The sequence below is a fragment of the Pseudonaja textilis genome, chromosome 1 (genome assembly GCF_049901715.1).
Source record: "Pseudonaja textilis isolate UNSWEBS1 chromosome 1, rPseTex1.2, whole genome shotgun sequence".
Taxonomy (NCBI): domain Eukaryota; kingdom Metazoa; phylum Chordata; class Lepidosauria; order Squamata; family Elapidae; genus Pseudonaja; species Pseudonaja textilis.
In genome coordinates, this window is record NC_141990.1 from 319,172,950 (window position 1) to 319,188,635 (window position 15,686).

Sequence of the window (15,686 nt, forward strand, 5' to 3'; positions counted from 1 at the left end):
CTATCATCTCATTCATCTATCATCATCATCTATTCATTCATCTCATCATCATCATCATCATTCATTCATTCATCTATCTCATCATCATCATCATCATTCATCTCATTCATTCATCTATCATTCATCTATTCATCATTCATCTATCATCATCATCATTCATCTCATCATCATCATCATTCATCTATCATCATCTATCATCATCATCTCATCATCTCATCATCTATCATCTCATCATCTCATCTCATCATCATCATCTCATCATATCATTCATCATCTCATCATCATTCATCATCTATCTCATCATTCATCATCATCATCTCATTCATTCATTCATCTATTCATCATCTATTCATCATCATCATCATCTATCATTCATCTCATCATCATCTCATCTATCTATCATCTATCTATCTATCATCATATCATCATCATTCATTCATCTCATCTATCTCATCTCATCATCATCTTCATTCATCATCATCTCATTCATCTATCATTCATCTATCATTCATCTCATCATCTATCTATCCATCTATCTATCTATCTATCTATCTCATATCATTCATCATCATTCTCATTCATCATCATCTATCATTCATCTCATTCATTCATTCATCATCATCATCATCTATCATCATCATCTCATCTCATTCATCATCTATCATCATCATCATCATCATCATCATTCATTCATCATCTTCATTCATCTCATCATATCTCATCTCATCATCATCATCATTCCATTCATCTATCTCATTCATCTCATCTATCATCATCATTCATTCATCATATCATCATCATCATTCATCATCATTCATCTATCATCTATCTCATTCATCTTCATTCATCATCATCATTCATCTATCTATCTATCTATCATCTCATCTCATCTATTCATCTATTCATCATCATCTATCATCATCTCATCATATCATCATCTATCTCATTCATCATCATCATCATCATCATATCATCTATCTATCATCATCATCTATCATCATCTATCATCTCATTCATCACCATTCATTCATCATTCATCTATCTTCTCATCTCATCATCATCTATCATCATCTCATCTATCATCATCATCTCATCATCTATCATCATCATCTCATTCATCATCATCATCTCATCTATTCATTCATCTCATCTCATTCATCTATCATTCATTCATCATCATATCATTCATTCATCTATCATCTCATTCATCTATCTATCTATCATTCATTCATCTCATCTATCATCATCTATCTATCTATCATCATCATCATCTATCATTCATCATCATCATCATCATTCATCTATATCATCATTCATCTCATTCATTCATTCATCTCATCATCTCATCTATCTCATTCATCATCTCATCTATCATCTATCATCTCATCATCATTCATCTATCATTCATCATTCATCATCTATCTATCTATCTATCTCATCATCTATCTATCATCATTCATTCATTCATCTATCATCATCATCTATCATTCATCATCATATCATCATCTCATCTATCATCTATCTCATTCATATCTCATCATTCATCTCATCATCTATCTCATCATCTATCTATCTATCATTCATTCTATCCATTCATCTCATCATCTATCATCATATCATTCATTCATCATCATCATCATCTATCTATCATCATTCATTCATTCATCTCATCATTCTACCATTCATCTATCATCTCATCTCATATCATCATATCTCATCTCATCATTCATCATCATTCATTCATCTCATTCATCTCATTCATCTTCATCATCATTCATCTATCTATCTATCATCTCATTCATTCATTCATTCATCTCATCTATCATCATTCATCTATCTCATCATTCATCTCATCATCATCTATCATTCATTCATCTCATCATTCATCATCATCTATCTCATCTCATCTCATTCATCTCATTCATTCATCATCATCTATCTCATCTCATCTATCATCATCATCTCATTCATTCATCATCATCTTCATTCATCTCATCATCATCATCTATCATCATTCATTCATCTCATTCATCTATCTATCTCATCATCTATCATTCATCTATTCATTCATTCATCTATCATCATCTATCATCTCATCTCATTCATCTCTCATCATCTATCTCATCATTCATCTATCATTCATCTATCTCATCATCATTCATCTCATCATCATCATCTATTCATTCATCTATCTCATCTATCATTCATCTCATCTATTCATCATCTCATCTCATTCATCTCATTCATCTATTCATTCATCATCATCATTCATCTATCATCACCATTCATTCATTCATTCATTCATCACCATCTCATTCATCATTCATCTCATTCATCTATCATCATATCATCATCTATCCATTCATTCATGTTGTTGTGTTTTCCACGGACGTATCCATAGATGCCTTGCATATTTGCAGACGTATATTTACATTTTACGGTTGTTTTGCACTTCTGGTGGGATGCTAACTGCATTTCGTTGCCCGTATCCGTGGCAATGACAATAAAGTTGAATCTAATCTCATCTAATCCAACAGGGCGCGTGTTCGGGGAGGCACATGCATGTGTGAGGGGAGGCAGGATGCATGCGCTGGAACACGTGTGCATGTGTGGGGCATGGGGCACGCACGCATGCCGGGGATGTATGCGCACGCGCACGAGACATGCACGTATTGCATTGGGGGGATGCATGCGCACATGCTTTGAGCATTTGTTGCCGAAAAAATTAGCCATCCGTGCACTAGTTGACTCCCACCACGGATTGCGCTCTCAAAAATTTATTTCTTTGTTTGTTAAATTTAGATGACACCTGTCTCGCTCATTGACCCCGGGACAATGCCACTGTTTTAAGTCCACGCCAGTTGCCAAGCATTCTGAATTTGGATCACATGTGACCCTTACGGTCATAAGCCTGAAAAACGGTCGTCGGTAACCTTTTTCTCAGGACCGGCGCAACTTCAAAGAGTCACTAAACCCATGTTGGCGAACCTATGGCAATTCCCCTGGCTATTTCCCCCGGCCCGGAAGAGCCCCACTGCACATGAGTGTGCGCGCCACCGCCTGACAGCTGATCATCAGGGACCTTGTGTACATGCGCGGGGGGGCGGAGGAGGGTGCACGGGAGATGCGTGCGCATGTGCAGAGAGTGGAGATGCGTGCCTGTGCATATTCACTGTGCATGAGGGGGGATCATGCACGCATGCGCGGAGGTGTATGGCATTCAAGGGGGGGGTCATGCACGCATGCTCAGGGGACGTGGGGGTCCCCAACACGCCTTGCCTTCTGGGTGCTGGTCTGCGATCGCACACAAGCAAGTGCGCACTCAATTATCGGCACGGGAGCCGAAAAACGTTAGCCGTCACTGCACTAAACGAACGGCCATAAGCCCAGGACTTCCTTGTGACGATCTTTCCGCCTTGTGACGATCTTTCCTTTCATAAACTGTCATTTATTTTTGCTTGTGTTTGTTTTATATATCACTCTTCATCTTTTAATTGCCACTATGGAACGGCACGCCCTAACATCGTATGACTGCCCTCAAACACTGTGTGGGTAAACTTTTGATTTTCTCCACCCTTATTTGCAGGGTGGAGTTGAGGCCGGGTGGTTTTGCCGGTTGTGTCCGGTCACAAACTTCTCCAAGGACAGATTCTTCCCAGGGGTGGGATTCAACCGGCGTAACAACCGGTTCACCCAAACCGGTCTGTACCGGCTAAATCCCACCCCTGATACTCCCTACAGTATGGAATACAAGGAGTCCACGACTTACTGCCAGAATCGAGGCCAGATAAATGGCTCCAGATAACAGAGAATCAGAGTTGGAAGGGACCTTGTAGATCATCTAGTCCAGCCCCCCGCCCAAGAAGGAGACCCTACAACATTTCTGACAGATGGGAGTCCAATCTCTTCTTGAAAGTCTCAAGTTATGATGCTCCCACAACTTCCAAAGGCAACTTCTGTTCCATGGGTTGATTGTTCTCACTTTCAGAAAGTTTCTCCTTATTTCCAGGTTGAATCTCTCCTTGTTGAGTTTCCATCCATCATTCCTTTCTGGCCTACCGGCGCTATAGAAAATAGCTTGACCCCCTTCCTCCTCTCTGTGGCAGCCCCTCCTCAAATATTGGAAGGCTGCTATCATGTCTCCCCTGGTCCTTCTCTTTACTAGACTAGCCAAGCCCAGTTCCTGCAACTGTTCATCGTATATTTTAGTCTCCAGTCCCCTCATCATCCTGGTTGCTCTTCTCTGCACTTTTTCTAGAGTCTCAACCTCTTTTTTATAGTGTGGTGACCCAAACTGGATGCAGGACTCTAGGTGTGGCCTTACTAAGGCTTTATAGAGTGATATTAGTACTTCCCTTGATCTCAATTGTATCCCTCTGTTAATGCAACTGAGGATTGCATTAGCTTTTTTGGCTGCTGCTGCACACGGCTGGTTCCTATTTAGCTGGTTGTCCACTAAGACTCCAAGATCCCCCTCACAGTTCCTGCTATTGAGTCTGTCATCTGCACCTCTATAACTGTCTGGCTTGGTTCTGAAACCCAACAAGACAGACACAGACTCCAGAGGATAATTAGGACTGCAGAAAAAACAATGGCTGCCAACCTCCCTTCCATGGAGGACCTGCATACTGCACGAGTCAAAAAGAGGACTGTGAAAATATCTACAGGCTCCTCACAACCCGGACATAAACTGTTTCAACTCCTTCCCTCAAAACGACGCTATAGAACACTACACACCAAAACAACTAGACACAAGGACAGTTTTTTCCCCCCGAAAGCCATCACTCTGCTAAACAAATAATTCCCTCAACACTGTCCAACTATTACAAAGTCTGCATTACTATCACTATTAATCTTCTCACCACTCCTTATCGCCCATCCCCTCCCACTTGTGACTGTATGACTGTAACTTTGTCACACGTATCCTCACGATTTATATTGACTGTTTCCTAGTATGATTTGTTGGCTTATTTGTACCCTGTGACTGTCATTAGGTGTTGTACCTGATGATTCTTGACTCTTGACGAATGTGTCTTTTCTTTTATGTACACTGGGAGCATTTATACCAAAACAAATTCCTTGTGTGTCCAATCACACTTGGCCAAGAAAGAATTCTATTCTATTCTATTCTATTCTATTCTATTCTATTCTATTCTATTCTATTCTATTCTATTCTATTCTATTCTATTCCTTATTCAGTCTAGTCTAGTCTAGTCTAGTCTAGTCTAGTCTAGTCTAGTCTATTCCTTATTCATTCTATTCTATTCTGTTCTGTTCTATTCCTTATTCATTCCATTCTATATTCCTTTCCTATCCTATCCTATCCTATCCTATCCTATCCTATCCTATCCTATCCTATCCTATCCTATCCTATCCTATCCTATCCTATCCTATCCTATTGAGTCTGGTTTCACCCAGTCTATATGTGTACTTTTGGTTTTTCTTGCCTAAGTGTAGGACTTTTACTTTTCTCTCCACTGAATTTCATTTTGTTAAATACGGCCCAGGGTTCGAGTCTGTCAAGATCCATCTGGATCTTGAGTTGATCTTCTTGGGTGTTGGCTATTCCTGCCAGCTTAGTATCATCTGCAAATTTGGTAAGTTCCCCTTCTATTCCCTCATCTAAGTCGTGAATGAAGATATTGAAGAGTCCTGGGCCTAAGACGGAACCTAAGCCCAAAATGTATGTGGCTGAATGAGACATTTGTTAAGGGAGTTTTGCCTCATTTTACGACCTTTCCGGCTGCCATTAAGTAAATTGTGCCACCGTGAAGCTCGTAACGTGGTTGTGAAACGAATCTAGCTCCCACCCCCACCCCCCGGATTATGCTGATTGGAAGCTCACAAAAAGGGTTCACATGAACTCGGGACGCGACAACTGTCACGAGTCCCTGCCAGTTTCCAAGCCTCTGAATTTTGATCATATGAGTCAGTCAACATGGTTGTTAAGTGGCTTCCCCGTTGACGTGGCTTGTCAGAAGGTCGCAAAAGGGGATCCTGTGACATCACAACCCCCTCAGGAATGGTAAGGATCATAAATATGGACTACGGGGAGTCCTCGACTTACAACAGTTTATTTAGTGACTGTTCAAAGTTACCACAACACCGAAAAAAGGGACTTACGACCGTTTTTCACACGTAATGACTGTTACAGCTTGGTCACATGGTTAAAATTCAGGCACTGACTTATATTTATGATGGTGTGATGACCCAGGGTGTGGCACAAAAGCGACAAAGTCACAAAAGTAGGTAAAGTCCCTTTAATACCTCCAACTTGGCCCCCAATGTCTAGTTATCCTTGGCTGGAGAAAAAAAAACTCTCCCAAGAACAGTTTTTAAAGGGAAGATATTTTGTCTGAACTCAAAGTACATATAAATTATAAATAAAAACCAACACAAACCACTTGCTGTAGCAATTAACTGCAGCTGCAGCTAACGAAAGGGGATCAGGGCCTTTTCCTCCCCCCTAAACCACGCAACCCACGTTGCTCCCTTCTGCGTTCCTCCCTGCATGCCTTAGGATGAAGAGGAGGCAGGCCTGGGTCTTCCTCTAAATGCCCAGCCGGACTGTGCCCTTCCCAAGTGTCCTCCACCGCCACCGGAGCCACACTCCCACTCTCTGTCAGCTGTTCCACCTCTCCCTCAGAATCAGATTCCAATTGGGGCACGACAGATAGTTGCAGTGTACCGGGGTCCCGTGATCCTCTTTTGCGACCACCTGACAAGCCAAGTCCACAGGGGAGCAAGCTGCACTTAACAACCCTGTTACTCATTTAACAAGTGGAGCGCTTCACTTATCAACGGTGGCAAGGAAGGTCGCAAAAACAGGGCAAAACTCAACTAACGAATGTTTCGCCTCACAACTGAAATGTGGGCCTCAATTGTGATTGTCAGTTGAAGACTCCCTGTGATTGCCAAGCGTCTGAATTAGGACCACGTGATCATGGGAATGCTGCAATGGTCATAAGTGTGAGAAACAGTCGCAAGTCCCTTTCCCCCCACTCCGTGCCACTGTAACTTCAAAGGTTCCCTAAATGAACGGCCGTGAGTCAACGTCTACCAAGCTAAGCGTGGCGTTTGCTTAGTGAGCATTGTCCCTTTCTGGCTGCCTTTGTTAAATGAAGCACTGCCATTTTTTTTAAGTTGGTCTCATGGTCGTTAAATGAATCTGGCTCGTACTTGGCTTTGCTTATTGGAAAGTCCCCAAAGGTGATCACGTGACCCGGAGATGCTGCGACCATCATAAATATGAGTCGGTTGCCAAGCGGGTGAATTTTGGTCATGTGACCACGGGAATGGGGGAATTGTTTTGAAAAACGGTGGTAAGCGGGGGGTGGGGCGCTGGAGGGCTCGGGAGGGTCCCTAGCTAAGTCTCTGCGGGGCTCAGAGGGCCCCCCCATTACCTCAGAAAGACAAGCAGCAAGGAAAAGCTCTTAATAGGCTTCATTGAACTTCTGGGCGTTCAGCCAAGAGCATTTCACACCGCGTCAAATAGTGGCAAGCTAGATAAACAATCCACTCAGCGCTTGCTTGAGAGAGCCATGGAGAAAAGTCAGATCAACTAGACCCGTGATGGCGAACCCGTGGCACGCGGAGCCATTTGTGCTGGCGTGTGAGCTGCAGGCCAATTTACCGGACTGCACAGGCGCGCACCGCCCAGCTGATCTTCGGCCTGTTTGAGGCCTTTTTTTTGGCATCCCAGAGGCTCGAGGAAAGCCTGAAAAAATAGGCCCGTTTTGTTACTTCCTGTTTTTCCGGAAATACCGGAAGTGATGAAATGGGCCCATTTTTCAGCCTGCGGAAGCTTTGCTTGAGCCTCTGGGTGGCCCAAAAAGGCCTCAAACGGGCCGCAAATCAGCTGGGAGGCACAATGCAAGTAAGGGGTGGCGGGGGGGATTGCGTGTGCATGCGCAGGAGGCGGTGGGGGCGCCTGTTGCCTTCTGGGTGCTGGCACTGGAGCACAAGCACACACGCAATTTTTGGCACAGGAGCGCCAAACAGTTAGCCACCACTGACCTAGCCACTGGCCTCCGAGGGGATTGATCCCCAAATAATAAGAATCACGCAATTCAGCAGAAACTCCACTAAACTCCAGGATCCCTCTCACGGTCACTGTTCGGGAAGGGAAGGAAGGAAGGAAGGGAGGGAGGGAGGAAGGAGGGAAGGGAAGGGAGGAGGGAGGAAGAAAAGAAGGAAGGAAGGAAGAAAAGGAAGGAAGGAAGAAAAGAAGGGAAGGAGGGAGGAAGGAAGGGAGGGAGGGAGGGAGGAAGGAAGGAAGAAAAGAAGGAAGGAAGGAAGGAAAGAGGAAGGGAAGGAAGGGAGGGAAGAAGGGAGGGAGGGAGAGAGGAAGGAAGGAAGGAAAAAGAAGGAAGGGAGGGAAGGAGGAAGGAAGGAAGGAAGGAGGGAAGGAGGAAGGAAGAAAATAAGGAAGGAAGAAAGGGAGGGAGGAAGAAAAGAAGGGAGGGAGGAAGGAAGGGAGGGAGGAAGGAAGGAAGAAAAGAAGGAAGGAAGGAAGAAAAGAAGGAAGGAAGGGAGGGAGGGAAGAAGGGAGGGAGAGAGGGAGGGAGAGAAGGAAGGAAGGAAAAAGGAAGGAAGGGAGGGAAGGAGGAAGGAAGGAAGGAAAGAGGGAAGGGAAGGAAGGGAGGGAAGGAAGGAAGAAAATAAGGAAGGAAGAAAGGGAGGGAGGGAGGGAGGGAGGAAGGAAAGAAAGGAAGAAAAGAAGTAAGCAAGGAAGAAAGGGAGGAAGGGAGGAAGGAAGGAAGAAAGGAAGAAAAGAAGTAAGCAAGGAAGGAAGGAAGGAAGGAAGGAAGGAAGGAAGGAAGGAAGGAAGAAAAGAAGGAAGGAAGGAAGGGAGGGAAGAAGGGAGGGAGAGAGGGAGGGAGAGAGGAAGGAAGGAAGGAAAAAGGAAGGAAGGGAGGGAAGGAGGAAGGAAGGAAGGAAAGAGGGAAGGGAAGGAAGGGAGGGAAGGAAGGAAGAAAATAAGGAAGGAAGAAAGGGAGGGAGGGAGGAAGGAAGGAAGAAAGGAAGAAAAGAAGTAAGCAAGCAAGCAAGGAAGGAAGGAAGGAAGGAAGGAAGAAAAGAAGGAAGGAAGGAAGAAAAGAAGGAAGGAAGGAAGGAAAGAAGGAAAGAAGGAAGGAAAGAAGGAAAGAAGGAAGGAACAACCTGGTAGTTTGGCCAGTAAATATTTGGCAACGACCCTTCAATCTGAGCCAGCCGTGTGCCGCAGCAGCCAAAAAAGTGAATTATGATCCTTGGTTGTATAAACAGAGGCACAGAATGAAAAGCACACGAAGTCTTACTACCGCTTTGTAAAGCCTTAGTATGGCCACTCCGGGAAGAACTGCATCCAGTTTTGGTCACCGCGTTACCCAAAAGAGGTGGAGACTTTGAGAAAAAGTGCAGAGACGAAGAGCAACCAAGAGGACGAAAGGCCTGGAGGCGAAACCATCTTATGACGGAAGGGTTGCCGGATTTGGGTTCGGCTAAGTCTGGAGAAAAGGAGGACTGGTGGGGGGGACTGGAGTGGACAGTCACTTGTCTGAAATGGGATAGGGTCTCCTGCCTGAGCAGGGGGTTGGGCTAGATGACCTCCCAGGTCCCTTCCGGCTCTAATCTAATGGATTGATTGATTGACATGAAAGCAGGATTCCAGGATTTGAAGGGCTGCCCCAAAGAAGAGGGAGGTCCAATTATTTTCCAAAGCACCAGAAGGCAAGAAGAGAAGCAACGGATGGAAACTCCTCAGGGAGGGAAGCAGCCTGGAATTAGGGAGAACCAGTGGAACTGCTTGCCACCAGAAGGTGTGGATGCTCCCTCACTGGAGGTTTCTAAGAAGAGACTGGACAGCCATTTGTCTGAAGTGGTAGGGGGTTTCTCCTTCCTCCCTCCCTTCCTTCCTTCCCTCCCTCCTCCTTCCTTCCTTCCTCCGTCCTTCTCTCCCCCCTTCCTTCCTTCCCCCCTCCCTCCCTCCTTCCTTCCTCCCTTCCTCCTTCTTCCCCCTTCCCCTTCCTTCCCCCTTCCTTCCCCCTTCCTTCCTTCCTTCCTTCCCCCCCTTCCTCCTTCTTCCCCCTTCCCCTTCCTTCCCCTTCCTTCCCCTTCCTTCCTTCCTTCCTTCCTTCCTTCCTTCCCTCCTTTCGCTCCCCTCCCTCCCTCCTTCCTTCCTTCCTTCCTTTCCTCCCCTCCTTCCTTCCTTCCTTCCTTCCCTTCCCTCCCTTCTTCCTTCCCCTCCCTTCCTTTGCTCCCCTACCTTCCTTCCTTCCCTCCTCCTTCCTTCCTTCCTCTCCCTCCCTCCTTCCCTCCCTTCCCTCCACTCCTTCCTTCCTCCCCCCTCCCTTCCTTCCTTCCCTTCTTCCTTCCTTCCTTCCTTCCTTCCTTCCTTCCTTCCCTCCACTCCTTCCTTTTTCCTCTTCCTTCCTTCCTTCCTTCCTTCCTTCCTTCCTTCCTTCCTTCCTTCCTTCCTTCCTTCCTTTCCTTCCCTCCCCTCCTTCCTTGCTTCCCCCTCCCTTCCTTTGCTCCCTTCCTTCCTTCCCTCCCCTCCTTCCTTCCCTTCTTCCTTCCTTCCTTCCTTCCTTCCTTCCTTCCTTCCTTCCCTCCACTCCTTCCTTTCCTCTCCCTTCCTTCCTTCCTTCCTTCCTTCCTTCCTTCCTTCCTTCCTTCCTTCCCTTCTTCCTTCCTTCCTTCCTCCCTCCCTCCCTCTCTCTCCCCCCGGAGGTTTTTAACCAGAGACTGAACCTCCCTTTGTCTGAAATGCTGGGTGGGGGGGGTGTCTCTTGCCTAAAGAGCGGGCTGGACTAGAAGACCTCCCAGGTTCCTTCCAGCTGGATTCCGACGGGGATTGCGGGACGTTGCCAAGCGCCCAGCCCTCTTTCCGGGCCGGTAGAGAGAGAATTCGTATCCGAAGGGCGTCTCCTTTGGATCCCTGACCCCTCCGTTCCAAGAACTGCGTGCGAGTTGCAACACGTTTGAATCCTGCTGAGGTTTGGATTGTTTGGCCGTTTTTCCTTCTCCCCATTTCCCGCTTGGAGGAAAATCAACGTTTTATTTTTTTTCCTCGCATTCGTTGATTTTTGCAAGATTAAATTACAGTTCCCATCTCTGGCCGGGGATGAGGGGTGTCGATACACATTTGGAGGGGAGGGAAGGGGGGGGAGGAGAAGGAGTCCATGAATCAGGACTCAGCACACGGTGTCCTCGACTTACGATGGTTCGTTTAGTGACCGTTCCGAGTCACAAGACTGGAAAAAGCGACGCAGGACCCTGTTTCACCCGTAACGACCGCTGCGCGGTATCCCCCATAGCCATGGGATCCAAATTTGGCCGCTTGGTAAAATACGACTCTCATTTATGACGGTTGCAACGTCCTGGAATCACGCGATTCCTCCTTTTGAGACCTTCTGACAAGCAACGTCCATGGGGCAGCCTGATTCACTTAATGACGGCGGGTTGCTAACTAATGGATGGCACCGATTCGCTTAACCGTGGTGGCCAGGTAGCTGGCAAAGCGGGGAAAAAGTATTCACTGAACCAAGGTTTCGCTTAACAACTGAAACATTGGGCTCCATGGTAGCCGTAAGTCGAGGACTAGCTGTATTCACCCAAGTCCTGGATTTTGGTCCAAGATATTTTGTTGTTCCTCCCTTCCTGAACGGGAATTCAGTTCAGGTAGTCCTCGAGTTACAACCACGACCGGCACCTAGATTTATGTCGCTAAGCGAGGCAGTTTTCAAGAGAGCCACGCCACATTGTTGGCCGCCTTTGGGCCATGCTTGCTAAGTGAATCATACGGTCGTTAAGCAGATTTGCTTCCCAACGTTGGCTTGGCTTAGTGCAAACGGGCTGGGGAAAGGTTGAAAACCACAACCCTGTCGTCAATTCAGGTTGTCCTCGACTTACAACAGTTCAGTGAGTGACCATTCGAAACGAAAAACTGAAAAAAAACCCTGACTTTTAGGACCGTTTTTCACACTTACGACAGGTCACCGCCATCCCAAGGTCAGGTGACAAAATTCAGACGCTCGGCCACCGACTTGCAGTTACGATGGTCGTAGCAGCCCGGGAGGTGTCAACGCCATCCCCTTTGGGGCGGCCTTCTGACAAGCCGAGTCCATGGGGGGAAGGCAAGCCCGATTCACTTAACATCCATATCCTCACTTAACGACGGCTGGGATTCCCATAAGAAAACCCAGCCTGAAAAGTCCTCAAACGGTTCCAAACTCACATAAGGACGGTCTCCCTTGGCCACCTAAATGTTGGGGTGTGTGTGTCATAAACCGAGGACTACCTAGAATGACCGGGGGAAACCACACACACACATACCTGTGGCATCATTTGCAGGGACAACAAATTCACGGACGACCCCCCTCACCCCATCTTGTTTAAGGACAGGAATGAGTGGTCATAAGTCCGAGACGACCAGCCTGGCTTTTTTGGGTTTAAGATCGGAAAGTTTTCAAAGTCTCGTTTGCTGGGAATCTCTCCTTGGATCAAACGGGCAAAAGCAGGAAAAAACCCGGAATCCAGGCGGTGGGTCGCCTTGAAAGCCCCCCGTTAAAAGTGGGGTTTGACTTTGGGTTCATCCTATACCCCCCTCCCCAAAAAGCCCCCACCCCCAGGCCAGCCCGCCCTCCTTCCGTTCCTTACCTGCCTTTTCTGCATTCAGACGAGACGATCGCGCGGCCCTCCTTCCTTTCGACCTGGAGGAATCTGGCGGAAACCCTTCGGCAAAATCCGTGTTTACTCCTGGGGTGGATCAAGGGATCCTTTACGTTTCTTTTCCCTTCCTTTCTTCCCTTTCCTTCTTCCTTCCTTCCTTCCTTTCTTTTTCTTCCTTCCCTTCTTTCGTTCCTACTTTCTTTCCGTTTTTCGTTCGTTCCTTCTTTCTTTCCTTCTTTCCTTTTTCTCTTCCCTTTCTTTCTTTCTTTCTTTCTTTCTTTCTTTCTTTCTTTCTTTCTTTCTTTCCTTCCTTCCTTCCTTCCTTCTTCCTTCCTTCCTTCCTTCCTTTCTTTCTTTCTTTCTTTCTTCTTCCTTCTGTTCTTTCTTCCTTTCCTTCTTTTCTTCCCTTGGTTCCCGCGGCTGGCCGGTTGTCGAGCGGAAAAGCCACACACACACACGCACACAAACACACCGTCGCTTCGGTCCAAAGTTGAAACTTGATGCTGCTCTCCTCTCGCAACGCTCGTGTGCGTGTGCGTGTGCGTGTGCGTGCAACACACACACACACACCCCGCAACAGCCCGATTCAAACTCAAGGCGAAGTTCAGCTGAGGGAGGGGGGGGGCGGGGCGTGGAGAACAGACGTTGAGTGGCAGGCAGAGGTGGCCAACCTCTGGGGAAGGCTGCCCTATGAACCAACCAATGGGGAGCTGTCCAAGGGGAGGGATTTAAGGGGAGGGAAAGGGAAAGTCGCCCCCCTCAGGAACGGATCCAGCCCCCCCCCCAGCCCGCCCACGATCCAGCAAACGAGGGGGCCTCCCCCACGCTTCCCCCACCCACCCACCCATCAGGCAGCTGCCGAGGGGGGTCTTGGGCCAAGGGGGCCACGGAGGATCAGGTCCCATGGTTCCCATCCAGCGGGGGTTGCCGAGGAAAGGGGAGGACCGGCAGTCGCCTGCGCCCGTTTTTCGGCTTTTTAGAAAGGAAGGAAGGAAGAGGGAGGGAGGGAGAAAGAAAGAAAGAAAGAAAGAAGGGAGGGAGAGAGAGAGAGAGAGAGAAAGAAAGAAAGAAAAAAGAAAGAAAGAAAGAAAGAAGGAGGGAGGAAGAAAGAAAGAAAGAAAGGAAAGAGGGAGGGAGAGAGAGAGGAAGGAAGGAAGGAAGGGGGAGGGAGGGAGAGAGAGAAAGAAAGAGAAAGAGGGAGGGAGGAAGAAAGAAAGAAAAAGAAAGAAAGAAGGAGGGAGGAAGAAAGAAAGAGGGAGGGAGGGAGAAAGAAAGAAAGGAAAGAGGGAGGGAGAGAGAGGAAGGAAGGAAGGGGAGGGAGGGAGAGAGAGAAAGAAAGAGAAAGAGGGAGGGAGGAAGAAAGAAAGAAAAAGAAAGAAAGAAAGAGGGAGGGAGGGAGAAAGAAAGAGGGAGGGAGGGAGAAAGAAAGAAAGGAAAAGGAAAGAGGGAGAGAGAGAGGAAGGAAGGAAGGAAGGGAGGGAGGGAGAGAGAGAAAGAAAGAGAAAGAGGGAGGGAGGAAGAAAGAAAGAAAAAGAAAGAAAGAGGGAGGGAGGGAGGGAGGGAGAAAGAAAGAAAGAAAGGAGGGAGGGAGAGAGAAAGAAAGAGAAAGAAAGAAAGAAAGAAGGAGGGAGGAAGAAAGAAAGAGGGAGGGAGGGAGAAAGAAAGAAAGAAAAGGAAAGAGGGAGGGAGAGAGAGGAAGGAAGGAAGGAAGGGGAGGGAGGGAGAGAGAGAAAGAAAGAGAAAGAGGGAGGGAGGAAGAAAGAAAAAGAAAGAAAGAAAGAAAGAGGGAGGGAGAGAGAAAAAGAATGAAAGAAAGAAAGAGGGAGAGAGAAAGAAAGAGGGAGGGAGGAAGAAAAAGAAAGGGAGGGAGAGAGAAAGAATGAAAGAAAGAGGGAGAGAGAAAAATAAAGAAAGAGGGAGGGAGAAAGAAAGAAAGAAAGAAATCGTAATAGGAATAATTAAACTGTTTCTCGTTTCCTAAGGGAGGAAGTAGAGGGCTTTTCAGAGAAAGGGAGGGGGAAAGGGAAAGAGAAGAGAAGGAAAGAAGAAGGGAAGGAAAGGAAGGCGAAGAGAAAGGGGAAAAGGAAGGAAGAGAGGATTAAGAAATGGAGCTAAGGGAAGGAGAGAAATTACAGGAGGAAGGGAGAGAGGAAGGGAGAGAGAAGGAAGGGAAAAGGGAAACAAGGAATGGAAAGGAGGAAGCGAAGAGACAGTAAGAAAGAAAGAGAACGGGAGGAAAAAGGAAGGGGGGAAGAAAGGGAGGGAGGACGAAAGAAAGAAGAGGAAAGAAGGAAAGAGAAAAAGGAAAGAAAAAAGGAGGAAAGGAAGAGGAAGGAAAGAAAGAAAAGGAAGGAAGGAGAAAGGGAAGGGGGAAAGAAGGAAAGAGAAAAGGAAAGAAAAAAGGAGGGAAAGAGGAAAGAAGAAAGAAAGACAGGAAGGAAGGAAAGAGAAAGAAGGGAAAGAAAAGGAAAGGAAGGGGGGAAAGAAAGATAAAAAGGACGACAAAGAAGAAAGAAAGAAAGAAAGAAAGAAAGAAAGAAAGATGGATTCACTCTCTCTTTGGAGCCCTTCCCCGCCCTCCCCTCCGCTCTTCCCTCTCGGGGTTTCTTAGCAGCGGCAGCCGCAACAACAGGCGTCTGAGCGCCGCTCAGAGGCCGCCTGACCCTTTTTGTCTTCTCCGGCGGCTGCTTCCTCCGCTTCCGCCCCGGCCTCCGCCTCGCCTCGCCCCCCTGCCCCCCTCCGGGGGCTCCTTTGGAAAGCCCCCAGGGCATCTGAGCATCGGCAGAGTGCCTCTTCCCTTCCCATCCTTTCCTCCCTTTCTTCCCTTCCCTTTTTTCATCTATTTACTTCCCTTTCTTCTCTCTCTCTTCCCTTCCCTTCCTTTTTTCTTTCCCTTTCCTTTCTTCTTTCTCTTTCCTTTCTTCTCTCTCTTTCCTTTCTTTTCCTTCCTTTCCTCTTTCTCAGGTTTTCCTTCCCCCTTTCTTCCATCTATCCTTCCCTCAACCTCCTCCCTTCCCCTTCCCTCCCTCATCTAT

The 15,686-nt window shown here is 47.0% G+C and overlaps 1 protein-coding gene across 2 annotated transcripts in view; it reads right to left on the reverse strand.

The window, feature by feature from the left end:
* TIPE1 (TNF alpha induced protein 8 like 1) overlaps positions 1-13,302 on the reverse strand; it is a 23,020-nt gene extending 9,718 nt beyond the window's left edge. The window contains exon 1 of one of the 2 annotated variants that reach the window (XM_087922611.1): positions 12,640-13,302. The gene's annotated coding sequence lies outside the window, so the exon portion shown is untranslated. The remainder of the gene's footprint in view (positions 1-12,639) is intronic. The other variant, XM_087922610.1, reaches the window with a different exon arrangement.
* Between the last annotated feature and the right edge of the window lie 2,384 nt (positions 13,303-15,686).